The 18,290-nt window shown below is 46.5% G+C and overlaps 1 long non-coding RNA gene across 1 annotated transcript; it reads left to right on the top strand.

Annotated features, from left to right (window-relative positions):
- The first annotated feature begins 857 nt into the window (after positions 1-857).
- LOC123928085 lies at positions 858-10,741 on the top strand. Its single transcript, XR_006815603.1, has 4 exons — positions 858-2,359; positions 6,619-6,774; positions 8,578-8,620; positions 10,255-10,741. It is a non-coding gene; the product is annotated as an uncharacterized LOC123928085 (long non-coding RNA).
- Positions 10,742-18,290: the final 7,549 nt, after the last annotated feature.

The following is an 18,290-nucleotide window of genomic DNA, read 5'->3' as shown; positions in this document are numbered from 1 at the left end:
TGCTCACTTAGCTATTATAAAAACCTGCCACCCCCTATTAAGAGAAACCTAACAGCCATTTGTCATCCTGAGACATAACCTAGCAGAGTTGCTCTAGATATGATAACATCTACCAGGGGACTGAGAGCTGGGGACACCAGGATCGCATCCTGAAGGCCTCCATGGGAATGGTTTCGCTAGATGACACTCCCCCATCCCCGTATTTGTTTATTTATTTTGAGCCTAATTAACATACCAGGTTGCACTTTGAGCTGAGAAGCTTTAGAAGGAGACATCACCTCAGCATGGCCACCACAGTCATTGTGCAGGTCATGCTCTGTGCAGGGGCTCCTGCCTAAGGTGGGTGAGTGAGGGCTGGAATCCAGCTGGGCTCTTCTCACCAACCCTGAACCCATCTGGGCCATGCTAGCCTGACAGGCGCCATTTTCTAACCCACATAGAAATACCGATGGGCCAGCAGCAGTTTCGTGATGACAAGTGTGTGATGGGATATCGAACAGCATCTTCTCTGTCCTTAGAAGAACTTTCTTTCCAATGTGAGAATCAGAAATAGTTGTGCTTCCTGGGGCTACAGGTTTGTTTTATGTCATACGTATTTACAGCTTCATTTCCTCTTTCCATGGACCAGATTGGTGCCTTCCTGCTAGTGAGTGGAGGGGATTTCCTGGAAGGCATTCTGTGTGCTCAGGGTCCTCATCACACAGGATTCCTGGTTTCTTTGGGTGCTGTGGATGGGTCCGTGACATGCTTCTACATTTACTAATTTGAGAACACATGTGATGCCCTGTTTGAGCTGGGCATACTTGAGTTTTACATTAGGGGATTATTATAATAAGTTTGCCTTCATTCCACAGGTATTTGCTATGTGTCCCAGTCTGTGCTGGTCCCAAAATGGGGCTGAAGAAGACGGGTTGGGACTCTACCCAGGAGGCTGTGTGCTAATCAGGAGGAAGCAGGTAAACAAGCGAATGAGATGATTACAGTTTGGGACAGGAAGCAAGAAGTTGCTGTCGTGGAGCGTTACTGTACGTGGTGGGGAGGGTGAGGTCAAAAAGGACGGGTTTCTTTAGACAGAGTGAGGGGAGCTTCTAAAGAGCGTTAATTTAGATGATGCAAATTAAGTGCTTAGCTTGGTGCCTGACACATGGTAAGCTCCCGAGTCTCGAAAAAGGTTATTGTTACTATGAACTGTCACGGCTCCCTCAGTGTATGCTGCTCAATGCGCCGAGGCCAGAGGACCACATGGCCAAGCTCGAAAAGATGGCAGGACTTGGCAGCTGTGCCAGCGAGGGTTGACGGGCTGGGGATCTCTAGTTCATGATGACCGGATGGGTCTTTCCCCTCTTTTCCTCATGAACGGCCATCCTTCTTTGTTGGGTGGTACCGACGGCCTTTGCTGTACAGCTGAGTTCACGTTTGTAATTTGAACCCTTTTTCCAAACCATCACCCCCAAGCATTAATCTGTGGTCCTTCCCCCAAATCTTTAAATCTGTATTTTCCCAACTGCAAGTTTCAATTGGTGTCCATTCAGAACCAGATGCAAAATGTTTTGAATGAAGATGGGAGCAATGACTAGGAAAAGGCCCTTGCTTGCAGAGATAATAATGTTCAGTGGCCAGGAGAGTTGTTGGATGGGTTAAACTAGATCCCTTCTCACGTCCTATTTTTGAGCGTTCTCTGAGCTTCTGGAGCTAGCCAGCCTCTCTGGTGGAAGGATTAGGGCCTGGAGCAGGGAGCTTAGGTGAGTCTAACAGGTTGATTTCGCGGTGTTCCTAGAAATGAGGCAAGGCGGAGCCCAGCGCACGAGCTAAGCTTGCTGAAGTACTCCGAAAAGCCAGGGTCTCCATCTTGCCCACAACTCAGTGCCTTCCCTTGGTTACCTAAGGGAACCCACTTATGACTCTATTACCCGGTAAATTAGGAGAGTGATTCAGTCAGGTATATTTATCATGAAGAGAACTGAAGATAATTAATACACTGCATTGAATGCAAATTGTACCCACAGCACTTATCTCATTTTCAATTAGCACAAATGTTACAGCACTGCAGGCTTGTTATGGTTTTGCCACGGGCTGGGTAATTAATTTCCGTGAGCCACGTATCAGGCACCTGGTAATGCCGTTTATTAATAAATGTCACCCCAGGTATCGGTTTGTTAGAAGAGGTAAATAAATGGAATGCGCAGTTGTCTGCCCTGTGCAAATCTATTTTTACACCTCGCTGAATCTTTTCACTTGTTTGTTTATTGACTTGCATGACTCCTGAGATTACAATTGCAAACAAAAGAAGATCCCTACCCGTCATGTGGCCTCAAAGCCGGGAATTCCCTTTTCTTCCCCCTCAGGGACCGTCAGGCCGGTGAATGGAGTTAGTCACAGGTTGGTTTGTGTTGCCTCAGAAAGCATTTTCCCAAATGAGACCACCAGGTAGAGTCAGAGAGGAGGGACTTCTCCAGCCACACCTGTCCCACCCAACCAGCCTCTCTCATGTGCATCTCCCCATCTGCAAATCTTTGAGGAGCAGGAGATCTTACAGACCCCTTTACTGGTGCCTCCATCCTGCCTCTTCCTGGCCCTCTTTCCCGGCTCTACTTCTCATTTATAATCCTGGTTATTAAAAAAGGTTCTGGTCACCCATTCCAATGTGTGCATGGGGGCTGTTTCCCCACACCACCATGCAATCCTTGGATGCCAGCTTGGGGTCCTACAATTCAACTCCATTCTGGCACAATCTACAAAGGGATAGCATCAGATCCCACAGGTTAAGGGCTCGGTCCCACAGCACTGCCCCCACTTTAGATGCCAGTCACTCGTCCAGTATGGCACGTGTGCTTCTGACGGCCCACTCTAAATCAGAGGTTTCCATGACCTCCTCCCCCTCAGAATTCGATTAACTTGCCAGAATGACTCACAGAACTCAGGGAAATATTCACTTAATATTTCCCAGTTTATTATAAAAATATGTGATAAAGGACACAGAGTAACATCCGGATGGAGGAGATGCATGGGACACCGCAATGGAAAGGGTGCTGAGCTTCCACGCCTTCTCCAGGCATGCCACTCTCTCCAAATCATGTGTTCCCCAACCTGGAAGCTCTCCAAACTCTGTCCTTTTGAATTTTTAGGGAAGCTTCATTCCATAGGCATGATCAGTTAAATCACTGGCCATTAGTGATTGATTCAACCTCCAGGGAGGGGTGTAGGTGGTCCTTCCCCTTGCCAGAGGTTGGGGTGGGACTGAAATTTCCAACCCTCTAGTCACATGGTTAGGTCTCCAGGAAACCAGCCCCCACCTTAGGAGCTTTCCAAATGTCACCTCATTAACATAGCAAGAGACACCTCTATCCTCTTCTTAGGAATTCTCAGGATTTTAAGAGCTTAGTGCCAGACATGGAGTCAAAGTCCAAATATATGTTTCTTTTTAGAAGTCACAATGTCAGAGCTAACTAACCTGTGACATTGGGGACTCTATCATAAGAAGGTGGGAGAATTTGGTGGCCTTCCCACAAAAGTGGGTTGTTGAGCAGAAGTCCCATATTTCTGTGAGCTTTTCCACATTTCTGACTTGTATCTTCTCTCTCCATACTAGCAGGTGACATTAGATTTTTTTTGCAGGAAAAAAAACCTAGTTAACAGATTCTGATTGCATACTTACCATAGGTCTGGAACTTTCAGAGCTGGAGGGTTATATGCTTAAATCCCACTTTATCAAAGTTCTTGTGGGAATGTCAGTTTTGCCGAGTAGACAGTTGGCTCTTTTTTTTCCTGATCTGGTGAGGACCAGAATCCCAAATCAGCAATTCTCAACTGAAATTTTGAGTTCGGTTGCTTCTGAAGTTCCCTTGAGGACCCTATTTGAAAAGCCACTGTGATTTGACTGAGTTCATCCACGTGAAACGCTCAGCACAGTGCCTGGTACCCACCCAGTAACTTGGCTGTGATCAGTATGGGTGTCGTTACCAGCACTGGTTCCATCATCCCAGAGCCTCCTACAGGGAGTGACGGTCTGTTTAGCAGGTACTTATTGAGCACCTACTATGTGCCAGGCACTGTTTTGGCACTGCAGATGAAACACAAAAATCCTGGTCCTAATGAAGACAGGAGATGTTCTATTGGTAACAGGAATAAACAAGCAGATCAGTAGGATATATAGTGTGCCAGACAGTTTGAGTTCTACAGAGAATCCCAGGAAGGGAAAGAAGACTGGAAGTGGAAGGGGCTTTCAGCTTGGAGCTTTCAGCTTTAAGAAGGCCTTGCTGAGAAGGTGCTCTTTGAGCAGAGAGAGACATGAAGGAGGGCAGAACCAGCTCTTAGATGTCTGGGGAAGGAGCCTTCTAGACAGAGGGTATAGCAAATGTAAAGGCCCAGAGACAGGACTATGCTAAGAACCCCAAGGAGGCCAGTAAATCCAGAGAAGAGTGAGTGGGAGGAGCTGGAGGAGAGGAAGTCTCAGGAATTAGGACTATTAGGTTGGATAGGACCTAGTGGGAGGCTCTGAGAACTTTGTATTTTACTCTGACATAAGGTATGGTGTGAAGAGAGTGATCAGAGGAAGTTGGGATCTGACTTAAAATTTAAAAGGCTCAGGACGCCTGGGTGGCTCAATTCATTAAGCGGCTGCCTTCCGTTCAGGTCATGATCCCAGGGATCGTGTCCTACATCTGGCACCTGGCTCAACAGAGATCCTGCTTCTCCCTTCTCCCTCCCAACACAATGCCTGATGCTCTCCCTGCTTGTACTCTCCCTCTCTGTTAAATGAATAAATAAAATCTTTAAAAAAAAAAAAGATTCTTAAAAAAAAAAGAATTTAAAAGGCTTCCTCTGGCTTTTGTGTTCAGCAATAGACTATAGGAGGACAAGGGCAGAACCATGGAGACCAGTAAGGAAATGTATCAGTTTCTTATTGCTGCTATAACAAATTACCACAAATTTAGTGACTTGAAAGAACACAAATTTATTTTTTTACAGTTTAGGAGGCCAGAGGCCTAAAATCAAGGTATGAGCAGGGCTATGTTCCTTCCAGAGGTTCTAAAGGAGACTTCTGTGACTTTTCCAGCTTCTAAAGACTTCTAAAGACTGCCTACATGCCTGGACTCTCAGCTTTGTCCTAGTCTGGAAACCAGTAGCAAACTGTCTTCATCTCTTTTCTCTGACATCTCCTTCCATTGGCCCATTTCCTTCTTTGACTTTGACCCTCCTCTTTCCCATATGATGACCCTTGTGATTAAGTTGGCTGCATAAGCCAAGATAATCTCCCTGTTGCAGGATCCTTAAATTCATCACATCTGCAAAGTCCCTTTCACTATGTAAGGTATTCCCGATTTGGGGGGGATTAAGATGTGTTCGTCTTTGGAAGACCATTATTCTGACTACTGTAGAGGTTTGTGCCTTTGTGTAGGTGAAGGATGAAGGTGATTTGGGCAAAGGTAGTGAGAAGCATTTGGATCCTGGTTATATATCAATCTGTTTCATATCTTAAGCCATTTTCAGGATGGAAGCTTCCAGAATACTCTGGGCTGTGCTGTGGCATCAGCATCCCCTTTTTCATTATAATTTCAACTGACTTGGGGCCCATTTTGCACCCCCCTCCTTAACTAAGGAACCATGGATAGTTGTGGTGGGAAGGGACTTCAGAAATTAATGAGTCTCCAATTATGTCTTTATATATTCCTGCTTTGTCTGGGACCATTGAAAACTCCTTGGGTGGTTTTCTTTTTTCTTTTCTTTTCTTTTTTTTTTTAAATACCAAATTTATATCTGCTTACTCTTTTATTCATTCATTCAGCATTTCCTGGGCATCTGTTGAGTGCACTGCTCTGTGCTGTGTAAAAGTAGAAATAGAAAGTGTAAGAGTCATGATCCTTATCCCTGGGAGAGAGGGATCTATTTGCAATCTCTTTGGAAAGAAATCAGAGAATAATTTCAGAGCCAAATGTGACTGAAAAATGAAATGCAAGATTTATGCATCAGTACCAAGGGAGTGAAGGATGTGGAGAGGCTTCTTGGAAGAAGTAACAGGTCATGGATTTTTAGTTTTAGTTTCCAACTGAGGGCCAGAGAATTGCCAGCTTTTAATTTTGTTAAGAACAAACATTAGAAAAATTTTTACCATCCCTTATTACCTTCATTTTATAATAGGTAAGACATCTAAGCATCTAAGATATGAAAAGGACATGATTGGGCCGTCTGGGCAGCTCAGTTGGTTAAGTGTCTGACTCTTGATTTCCGCTCAGGTCATGATCTCAGGGTCGTGAGATTGAGCCCCAAATTGTGCTCTATGCTTAGTGGGAGTCTGCTTGAGATTCTCTTCATCTTTCTCTCTCCCTCTGCCCCTCCCCTCCTCATGGGCACACACTCTCTCAATTGGATAAATAAATATCAAAAAAAAAAAAAGGACATGGTCTCAGAATCAAGGGGGAGTCTCTTGCATAAAACATATTTAGTTTTATAAAACCCCAATGCTTTCTTTTTCTCATTTTGCTGAGAGTTGTTGTGGATTGGTATAGGTCTCTGCACCTCAGCCTAGAGACAAAAGGCTATTTGGGTTGTTTATAGTTTAGATTTCTGACTTTATTGAACATGACCTTCTCCCAATATTTCTTTGGGCCCTGAATTCAGGTGGCTGGTGACCCGATGACCAGGATCTAATGTCTTGCTTGTGGAGTCTTGAACCTTTTCCCTGTTCCTGGCTCCTTTACCAGAGGGAAGTTTGGGAGGCGGAAGAAGGAATAAAAATGCAGGCCAGTTGCACTGGGGCACCGAGGTCATCTTTTGGTGAGTGGGTGGTTGGCTCAGTGATAGTCTAGTTCTACGTGGAGATTTTGGGATATTCTATGGGTTTCAGTCTTCATGGTTGTGTTAGTTTCTTGTGGCTGTTACAATAAATGACCACAAACTAGTCGCAGTATTCTTACAGTTCTGGAGGTGGAAGTCTGAAATCAAGGTGTCAGCAGGGCTGTGCTCCCCCTGATGGCTCTAGAGAAAGGCTTCCTCATCCCTTCCTAGCCTCGGGTAGTTGGCCAGCCATTCTTGGTGTCCCGTGGCCAGCACCTCCTTCACTCCAGTCTTTGCCTCAGTCATCCCATGGTGCTCTCTCTGTGTGTCCATACGTATGTTTGTCTACTCTTGTAAGAACATCAGTCACTGAATTTAAGGCCTCTCTAATCCAGCAATACCCCATCTTAACTAATTATATCTGCAAAGGCTGTATTTTCAAAGGTTTTTTTTCCTAGGTTTTGGCAGATTTTAATTTTGGGGTGACACTACTTGGGCTCAATTGTGTTCCCTCCGAGTTCATATGTTGAAGACCAAACCCCTAGTACCTCAGAATATGACTGTCTTTGGAGATAGGGTCTTAAACAGTGAATTAAGTAAAAATGAAACATTGGAGTGGGCCCTAATCCAATCTAACTAGTGTCTTTACTAGAAGAGATTAGGATACACAGAGACATCAGGTGAGTTCAACATGAAGAAAGACCATGTGAGGACACAGGGCAAATGCAGCCATCTGCAAGCCAAGAAGAGAGGCCTTAGGAGAAACCAGCCCTGCCAACACCTTGATCTTGGACTTTCAGCCTCCAGAATGGTGAGAAAATAAGTTCCTGGTTTTAGTCTACCCAGTCTCTGATATTTTGTTTTGGCAGCCTGAGCTGACTAATACAGACATCATGCATCCCAGTCCAATGCCAGATATCCTTTATTTTTAGCTTAGGCAAGCTGGTGTATGATGGAGGGATTCCAAAGTAGATTTCAAGATGTCTGTGTTATATCTGCACCTTTTGTTACCATTCCCTCCATAGTGTTGATACACACGGAGTAGATGTGCCATGCTTAGAGGGTGGGTTGGCAAGGGAGGAGAGGGACTGAGCACTTTTATACAAGATGCCATGAGATGGCAGCATCCAGATGAATGTCCTAGAGGTCACTGTCACTGGACAGATTCTGTGTAGGTATTATGGATTCCGGTGTTCTCTTTAGTTCCAGATTCAGCAACTGTGTGTACATATTGGGGGTCAGGTTTGTGAGGGGAGGGGCTGGGGCGGGGGCTCTAACAGCACTGGTTTCCCTGCTCCCAGCCTCATTATGGCTCCCAAGGAACTCTGTCTGACCCAGGCCAGCCCTGCCCCCTCTCTGCACCCAGTAAACATTGCCGGTTTGCTTTCTCATGAATATGGATTTCCATCGTCCCTCACTGTAGGGATAGATGTTGGGGGCAGAGCTGTTGATTACATTTCCAGCCAATCATGCCCATTAGCAGGGAAGAGCGATGGGCATTATGCCTCTTCAGTGAGGAGCCATTTGCATTTGGTTGGGTCCTGCTTTCTTTCTGAGCATCTATGGACCCTCAGCGCACTCAATTACTCCTGCATCCGGCTCTTCCTCTGTGATGCTCTTTTGCTTTCTGAGTGTCTTGATTGGATTCGCCAAATAGCTTGGTGCTAACTACAGCTGTTTAGCATATCCCTGGGTGGAGGGTGATAAGGACATCAGGGCTTGGGGTGGCTGTAACCAGCCGGAGACAAATATCTTTTCCTTTCTCTTTCTGCCCACACCTCTCCCAACACCTTCGACTGGAAGAGTCCCCCGTTGTTTGGAGGAAGTAGCCCCAGAAGACCTTGAGGTACACACTGGTACATTTTGCATCTTTTTAGGGGAGGGCGAGAGGCCCCCCTTCACCCCAGAGTTCTCTGTTCAGTTCTCTGTTCTCCCCCTTGCTCCTGGGAATATTGGTTTCCTGGCTGCTTTGGGGGTGGCAGAGTCTCTGGGGTCTGGCACAGAGAGGTGCCAAGTTCCCCGCTCCGCTTCCACTTCTGAGGAAGGTGGGGGGGGGGTAACTGGGTCTAAGCGGAGCCCATTGGGAAAGCAGTTTCCCCTCCTTTCTCGGATATTCCAGCGGAGTCGTTGGGCCATATGGGAAAAATGGAGGCTTGACCTGGGACACAGGCATTTTCACGTCCTGCTCACAAATCCTGATGATCAATAAAGTGTGAAGACAACTGGGAAAGACATTGGGTCTCTCTCTTTTGCAAGATCATGTTATTTTTAACCCTCCTCTACTGTCCGGGGTCCTCCGGAAGAGCACCTCTCCGGAGTCACAGCGTTTGTCTGCTCTTCTTAAGGTTGGAGCCATTTTCCCTCCCTGCTGTGGGCATCGCCTGCGCGCCCCCACTGCCAGCTCCCCTGCTCTGCTGTGTTACTAGGGATGCCGTTTTGTTTTCTTTTCCTCCTTTGTTTTGCCTCTTCAAGAAAATGGAAGTGAGCACCTGAGAGAGAGAGAGAGAGAGAGAGAGAGAGGAAGGCAGAGAGGAAAGACTGAGCACCAGACAATCTGAGAATGATAAAGGAAGGTTACCTGTGTGTTTGTCAACAAGATGAAATAAATAAGAGCAAGAAAAAAAAAAAGGACAGCAGTCAAAGGCAATCAAATATGTATTTAATTAAAGCAAACATAAAAATAAAAGTTACATGTTGAATCAATAAACTGCACTTTTTTCTACATGCATTTTGAACAAGACAGATCAGAATCTTGCATGATGAAGACATAATGTGTCATAATAATTAGGAACACAGACAAAAGAACAGCTAATCAGCATGCAAATGTATGCAGTTCTGGTGATTCAGATGAGGCAGATTTCTACCTCTTTTTTGCTTGATTCATCTTCATTGCTAATCATCTGAAGGCTGCCAAATGTTCACTGACACTAATGTATTATAGGTCAAGAGAGGCAGGTCTTCACCTATTACCCCCCCAAACAATATGCTTCCCTTCCCTGTTTCCTCTTCAGGATTTTCAGCAATCACTGCCAGATGCAATCAGACTCCTTGAATAGGAGCAACTGAGGCTTGTTTGTGGCTCAGATTCATTAGAATCAGGAGGCTGAAGAAAGGAATAAATTACTTAATTGCACAAAAAAGTTGCAGCCAAAGTGATGGCGAGAGAAAGTGATTGTGTAGATGCGCATTAGGCCACTCTTGGAATGGGGCGTCTTAGAATAGCTGGTAGTTTGGCCTCACAGATTCAGACGGATTTGGGTGTCCTCCAAAACAGATGGCTCCACATACCATCTATTCTTCTCTTTGTCAGGTTTTACCATTTATTTGATCTTGGCCCCTCTCTGATGCTGGTTGTATTAGTTGTAACACAAATATGCATTCAGATCATATCCATTTAGTCTGGCCTCTCTCAACTTCTGTTCTTCGCCTTTCTCTTTCTTTTTTTCTTTTTTCTTTTTCTTTTTCTTTTTCTTTTTTTAGGAGATGATCAAGTTGAATAAAACCTTTGCTGCCCATCTCCTGAATGCTCTTTCCCATGCAATGGGTGGGAAGGTTGCGCGAGCCTGCAGCACAGGGCGTGAGCCCAGACTGAGCAGAGGAGGAGGGAAGAGTCGCTTCAGCGGGGCAGAGAAAGGAAAAAAGAAGACACCCTGTTTTCCAACCACCCCGATGCCTTTCTTGCCTCGGACTAACTCTTAATCTGTTTAAAGAAAAAGGGAAAGCGCACTATTAACCAGTGCTATTCATAAAGAACCAAGGAAGATGAAACAAAACCATACTGCACATGCTTCCTCCCTTTCCTCAGACACCCTGACATGTGTCTCCAGCCGGGGCGTCTCCGCCTCAGGCATTCCACTCAGGGTTTTGGTCATGTGCCCGACTTGCGGGTGGTCGTAAGGTCTTGAAGAAGCCATGGCGTTTTCTGTCTGAGGTCCCTTCGTCGCTAGCTGTTGTTTGTCTCAGTGTGTACATGGGTGTGTATGTGGGGGGGTGGGGCGGGGGGTGTTGGAAGAACAGGCTGGTAAAAGACAAGAGGCCCTGATGGGGAGGAAATTGGGAAAGAAATAATTATGATGGATTTTTATTTGGGGGGAAAAAAACATCAGAGAGAGAAGGGGCTTTTCTGGTATTGTTGAAAAAGTAATTGGGTCAGCTGGTCTACCCAGGTTTGTTCTGTCCCTTCTTCCCCAGCCTTCCTTTGCTCTACCCGGTGTTCCCTCACCTGACAGTGCTTCCCTCCAGATCTTTCCATGCCTGGGTCTCCCCATCATGTGGGCCAGTTTTGCCCTCCAAAGGTCGATTCGTGGTCATCCATTCACTCCCTTCGCTACCTCATTATCATGTTTTTATTTCCTTTATAGCTTTTAGCACTGTCTAAAGTTTAGTTGTATTAGCACCATTTACTTATCTATTTCATTTCATTTACACGTACACTATCCATTGTCCTATTAGAGGGTAGTTTTTGTGAGGGCAGTATTTTCTGTGTGTTTATTTCCCTCTCCTCAATGTCTGCGCCTAGGTCTGGCCTTGAGCAGGAATCAATACCATGTGTTGCTTAAATAAATTATTTCTGAAAGCAGATGTTGTCCTGAGGTCAAGTCACATTAACCATCAACTCCAAGAGTTTTCCAAGTTATTTCCTGAATCATGATACTGTGGCAAATTTTGCTGGTGGCTAGAATGTGGCCCATTGGTTGCAACGGTTACAAATATATTTTGTCTAGTTCTCCTTAAGTCCGGTGTTCATTTGTTGGGTAAGCCAGGTAGTGGCTTCTTGGAGAGGAAGGACATTTCTTTTTTTGAGTTCATGGTTTGTGTTTTTCTCTTAGTGCAAGCTGGGAATCCACAATCTTTTTGGTTCTGTGCCGACCTCTGGGTGGGAGTGAGAATGGCTGGAGTTCTGGGTGGTGTGAGTAAAGTGGGGAGGAGAAAGAGGAGAGCAGAAAAGGAACATTAGAAAAGAAGCACATTTTAAATAAGGGATGGTCGGAAGGCTCTTCCTCGCCTTGATATTGCAGATCTTAGACCCTGGAAATTAGAGACATGGCAGAAGGCCCCCACAATAGCCGAGATGCTGAGTGAACTGCCAGGTTCATCTCTATTAATTACATGGGCTAACTGCTTTTTTCCAGGAGCTGAATAAGCCAAGAGAGTCACGGGGAAAGGAATTTCCTCCTCTGGTTGGATCATGCCCTTTAAAAATTCCTATTATGTAGACCAAGGTTCCAGGTGTTAAGAGTTGCATCTCCCAGACCTGAGCCCCTTTCCAGGGGTGGGTGTGGGTTGCAGCAGGCAAGTGGAGAAGTCCTTTTCTGCTGATTTTGAGTATCATGGGGACCATTAAAAACCAAATAAAACAAAACAAGTTCTTCTTTTTCTAGAACTTGCCATGACTAATATAAATGGAAATTAAATTCATCTTGAGGCTTGCTTTTCTTTGTCAGTCTTACAGTTGGAATGATTCCTTTCTCCCAGGAAGCTCAGCGAGGCATTTCCCAATGGCCTTGATCTCATTTCCAACTTCAGGGAACCCATGGGGTCACAGATTTATGGGGCGTGGAGCTGGGGGCAGGTCCTGAGTGAGTAGCTCAGCTCCGGGCATTTTAATTCCACATGGAGTTGGCAGAGAGAAGTCCAGAGCAGGCCCCAGACCATCTAATCCCTTATCGCGAGGACCCCAGCTCCATGCCAAGAACTCGACTTTTGGAGAATGGCAGTCTCCTTGGGGGAGGCTCTCATCTCCACAGGAAGCCAGCAGGCAGAATGGACACCACCAGATAGAGCCTTCTGTAGCCAGTCCAGAGGCATCTGATTATTCAGTGGATGATTTTTTTTTTTTTTCTGGTCCAAATAAGCCTCATATCCCTTCATCAGAACAAAGCTGGACTCTCCCACTCTCCGGCTGGCGGAGATAGCTGTCTTAGGCTCCTTGGAAAAAGCTCCATGGTTACCTTTCTTTCCCTTTTCCTTAGATCTTTTTGTTTGTTTGTTTGTTTTCTTTCTCATAAAGTAAGAAAGACATTCTTCTGTGCCTTGGCAGACAGCTGTCTGAGGTCCTTCCTCTACTGGGGTCTCACCGTTGGACCGCCCCCCTCCGAGCCCCTCCCAGTCAAACAGGCGACAAAAGCTCCTCCTGCCTTGCCTTTCACATACCCTGTCTGAGGGAAGGAGACGATCTCTGTGCCAGCAAGTGAAACCTTGGCACCCTCTCAAAGAAACCTGAAGTGAGAAGGGTTCAAGAGGGAGGTCCCTTTGTGCGGAAAAGCTCCCGTCGCAGACTCCCCACCAGCTTGTCTGAGGACCTCCTGCGGGGGCATCGGAGAGATGGGAACTCGGTGGGGATTGTGTCCATCCTGGCTCCTCTGGCCACTGCTTTAACTTTAAAGAGGCTGGAGAAAAAGATTCCCGTGGGATATGGGAGAAACCTAACCCCACTCGTCTCCCATCCATGTCTGTTCCAGATTGGGGATTTCAGTCTCAGAATGCCTTGTTTCCCCTAAACACCAAGTTAGTTCACTGACCCTCTCCCTGGAAATGTCATCACCAGCTAGCTTCTGTGTTCACATCTCAGGTGAATGTTTGTCTAGCACAAATAAACATTTATTGTCAGACTCCGAGGAATCAGATCGTTAAATCACTGTCCTGTTAGAGTCCAGGAGGCAAGAGAGAAACGTAAATGATTCACTTCCAGTGCACTGTGATGGGAAGCTGGGTGTCTGTGGCTCAGCCTGGAAGTTCCAGGGAGAAGCTGTCCTGCACAGCACCTGGTCCATCCACTGTTGGGCCTGGAAAAGCCCTTGATCCTGGTGACCGATGGCTCCACCCTTCTTAGGCTCACGGAGAGGGAAATTGGCAGGTAGGACCTAGCTGGTGTGACTGTTGGGAGAACAGAGACCCAACCCTGCATCTCTTCTCATTTCACTCATGCAGGGCCGTGACCAGTTTGGAGGGTGGGGCAGGAAATTTCCATGATGTCATGGGAACAGGGTGCTACTTGCCACCACGCCCCGTTTTCTTGAGAAGGTGAACATGGTTGAAGGGTCTAGCTCTTGGGTTTGAATGTTTTCTTTTTCTCATGGCATCGGCAGCTACGTTCAGAATTAATTTCTAAAACAAGAAGAGATCAAATCTCTGTTGGGCAGTTCACAAGCCAGGGAAACTGCCAGAAGAGTAAAATCAGAAGGTGACATTTTATCTTGGCACATGGAAGAAGTGACAGAGAAGAGGTGGTGGTAATGGTTGTCTTTTTTGTCATTTGAAGAAAAAAGAAAGAGAAAAGAAGCATTTAGCCATGGCTTTGTCCAGGGTAGGAGGGGAGTAAGCACCCCTCTCTGGGTGCTAATGTCCTGGCACGGGAGACTCATGAACTTAAGTCTCTCTGTTTTAATGACACATGGAGAGTTCATGTCTAAGAAGAAGGTCGGATTTGATGAACTCTAGGCCCCCATTCAACTCTTAAAAGTTCTGCTTGTCCATAAGGTAATCAACGTCGTTGACTCGGTTTCCCCTCCGTGTAGGAGGTGGTGCCCCCCTCTGCTGGGGGTGGCTACTTTGCTTTAATTGGAATCTGAAAACGTGGACCAGGAGATGCGAGCCATGTGGTTAGCATGTTGGGTGGTGAGTTCAAAGCCATTTGAAGTTCAGTTCGGGCAATTATTCATCGGATGACACTGTGTTACGGGCCTGGCCCAGTGTCAGTGTGGGCATATGGGAATGAAAGAGACGAGTGTGGGCACGCACCGGGCCTCTGTGATGAGGTTGGACGGAGCTGGAACGAGGCCTCTGTGCAGGAGTCTCCATGGCGCCACTGTCGCTCCACATGTGTTCACGTCCGGGGGCCGCTGGGCCCCGACGGCAGGGTTAGCCCCCTACGTAGGGAAGTTGCTGGTGTTGCTATTACTCAGTTTTGAAGGAGGCTGTGCCTTTTGTGTAAAACAGAGGTGTGAAAGGTTGCGGTCCTTCTGTGTGTGTGCATGGCACGGCGCGTCTGCCTGTAATTCTCCGAAGACTCCTAAGGAACTCGTGCCGGTGTGTGAGCTCTCGGCCTCTCTCCCGGCCTCCTCCCTCGCTGCCCGCCCAGGCCGCCTTTGTTTTGACATCTTTTTAAACTCTCCTCTCCATGTTTCCTGTTTTCATGGATCTTCCCCTTCTGCTGTATTTTTCCTGTGTCTGTTTGGTCTCCCAGATGTTGCAGCCACTGGTTATTTTGGTAGCTATCTGGGCATCACAAGATCTGGGAAAAAAAAAAAAAAAAAAAAAAAAAAGACAATGGAAAAATCCTATATTGGAAAAAAAGAATTTCCATATGTGCGTCCTAGGTAGCACAGTGGGCCACCACGATGTTTCACAGGCATAGTTCGGGTAGTGTCATACCGATGGAGCCAGTCACCTAAAAATGCAGTGAATTCAGTTAAAACATCCACCATTCTCTCACATTATGGCACTTCCTTGGAGCGCATCGCAGCGCCCCACACGTAGTTGGCGCTCACTCCACGTTGGCTGAATTAAACTTAACTAAGCACTGGACTCTCCCTGGAGAGGGATTTTTAGGTGTCCCAGCTCAGAGCCCTCTTTCCCATTTCTCTCCTAGCTGTCACGTGGCAGAAAATTAATGGATACAGCAACCCAGTCAAGTGGAGGTGGGGGCCACGCTTGTCTGTAGAGGCAAAATCAAAGAAATCCCACGGAAGACATATGTTGCTCCGGTGGGGACTCTAATAGATCTCTGGCACCAGGAAGGCCGGCAGTGCCTGGGAATTTGGCCTGAGAAAGGCCTATAGGAAGAGTCTCATTAGTTAATTCGGTGTGGGCCAGATCCTGCAGGTAGGGAAACGGTTTCCTCAGACACCGTTTAGTCAGCGACTCTGCGGGTGGGTGTGGCGGAGGCACAACGGGGCCGTGAATCCCTCCCTGTGGGGAGGGGTGTTTTCTTTCTGCCCTGACCACAGACCGCACTCCTCTCCAGAAGACCGACCTCAGATGATGGGGACAGTCCAACTTGGTCTTTCATACCCACCACGGGACAAATCTGATCATGACAAGGGACGTGTAACAATTGACAAAAAGGACACAAGTCTTTCAGTGGATTTTCCCAGAGCTCCATGGATTGGGTAGAAGAGGCATTCCCATCCCGCTTGGCTGGAAAGAATCTCAGGGCTCCCAGGGGCCACACGCCACAGCTAGAAGAGCAGGAGGTAGAAGGAGCTAGAAATCAGGGTTTCCATTCAATCCGTAGAAAAGTCTTATGGAGTCTACCTCCCAAACTATTTCTCAAATTCATTTTTCCCCCCATTCCACAATCTTAGGTGACTCTTAGGCCAATCATGACACATTTAAAGAGAAAAAGCTGTTCCAGCATTTCTCTTGTGGATGGGGGTGGATCTTCAAGTCACTACAGAAAGTCAGGGAAGAGGAGCCTGGCAACAGATCCCGCACGCTTCCTGTCATAGTTGTGACCTAAGTTCCTGGTATTTCTTTCATTACACGGAGATCTGTATTTTCTAAAAGTAAGAAGCTGAATCTTGTGGAGTGAATGTCATGAATTAAGGGAAAAGCCTGATAGGTCACCTGTGCCAAAGGTGTCAGACTTAACTCACCCACACGGTGATCATCTCCTGTTTGGTGAAAACATCCACGTCCACCAGCGCCATGTACACAGGAGACTCCAACTGAGCCGCAGAATAATCGACCTCAGCGACTTATCCGGATGTGCCGAATTGCCTTGTGAAGTGCTCAGGGTGAGGTTTTGGGATGGTATTTGTCTGTTTTGGTTGCTTGATTTTCTGCAGCTCATAAAAGGTGTCGCTGTAGGAAGTTTCCTGAACTCTTTTCCTGCGTTCCTCTGATGCTTTGTGTTGTGTATCAGGGATGTTTTGGAAACAAGGAGGACTGACTTTTTCATCCTGACTAGAAGAGATTTGTAGGAGAACCTCAAGAGCAGGATGGAGAGCTCCAGGGCTACAAAGGGGAAGCAGAAAGAAAATTCCTCGCATTTCAGTATGATAATAGTAGCAATAGCGTTGACTGAGGTCAGGTCCCTGTTCAAAGTGCTTCAAGTCAATTATAAATTATGCCTTTAATCTTTACAACCTCTCCATGAGGTAGATTCTATGCTCTTCATTTTATGGGTGAGGAGATGGAGGCACAGAGAGGCTGATTAGCTTGCCCAAGGTCACACAGGTGTGCCCACATTTTGTCAAGTTTGGGAACACTTCTATTAAGTTTTTCTCATATACCATTTTTAAATACATTATGAAGTGATATTAAGAGTATTCCTGGGTGGGGCACCTGGGTGGCTCCGTGGGTTAAGCCTCTGCCTTCGGCTCAGGTCATGATCCCAGGGTTCTGGGATCGAGCTCCCGCATGGGACTCTCTACTCAGCAGGGAGCCTGCTTCTTCCTCTCTCCGCCTACTTGTGATCTCTGTCTGTCAAATAAATAAATAAAATCTTAAAAAAATAAAAGATTATTCCTGGGAGCCATTCCTCCCCTAGGACCACCAGCAGTAAGGACATAAGGGCTTGCAGACCACACAAATATACCCCACAAAACCCAAACTAAATGTATCACTAACTCAGCTTTCACTTAGGGTAAGGGTCAGGGTTAGGGTTAACTGAGATCCCATTCCTACACCAGCTGAGTGAAGGTTGAGACGGCAGTCAGAGTGGAAAGTGGGAGACGTCTTGACTGACTTACTAAAATATCTTACTTCTGCAGATTTTATACAAACACATGGTCATGTGAACACACTCTAATGTCCTCTCCCGGGGTCTTTGAAGTGGTTGGTGTGGGGGAGAAGCCCTGAAAGTTATACTCATTAGCTTTACAATAAATTTTCTCCTGATCGTAAGATAGTTGACAGAATTTATGTCCACGTGTGTGCACATGTCACATGCGCAGGCGCGCAGACACACACACACACACACACACACACACACACACACACACACACAGCGGTAGCTAGATGCATATCAAAGGCGTGTGTTGACTGTTTTCCACCTCCAATCCCATTTGGTGTCACTGTGACGGGGATAACGCCTCACTTGGAGAGATTATGAATGGGCTGCACTTGAAATAGGTCATGAAGCTGAGGCTTGGATTCGGTGATTTCCCCACCACACCCCACCTCACCTTTCCCTGCAGCAACCCGGTAGACAAGAAGTATTATCCCCACTTTGCACGTGGGGGGGCTGAGGCTCAGAGGAAGGGCACAGGGTAAAGAACCAGCTCTGATAGCCACCTTTTACCGTGTGAACTAGTGATGGCCTCTATAAAAGCACAAATAAAGATCACATGTCATGGCCTCAAGAGGATGGGACGGCAAAGAGCTTATTGCTCCTTAGGGGAAGTTAAGCACATAATGATAGGTTGTTGTATGGGTTAAGATTCGTTTTGGCTGTGAGTGGCAGCAACTCCAAAACAGTGGTGGTTGAAATCAGATGGATATTTATTTCTCATTCACATGAAGGTCCAGGTAGGTGGTCCACCGTCGTCAAGAGCTAAGTCCCTTCTGTTGCG

Source organism: Meles meles, chromosome 17 (genome assembly GCF_922984935.1).
Source record: "Meles meles chromosome 17, mMelMel3.1 paternal haplotype, whole genome shotgun sequence".
Classification (NCBI taxonomy): Eukaryota; Metazoa; Chordata; class Mammalia; order Carnivora; family Mustelidae; genus Meles; species Meles meles.
This window is presented reverse-complemented; position numbering and strand designations above follow the sequence as displayed.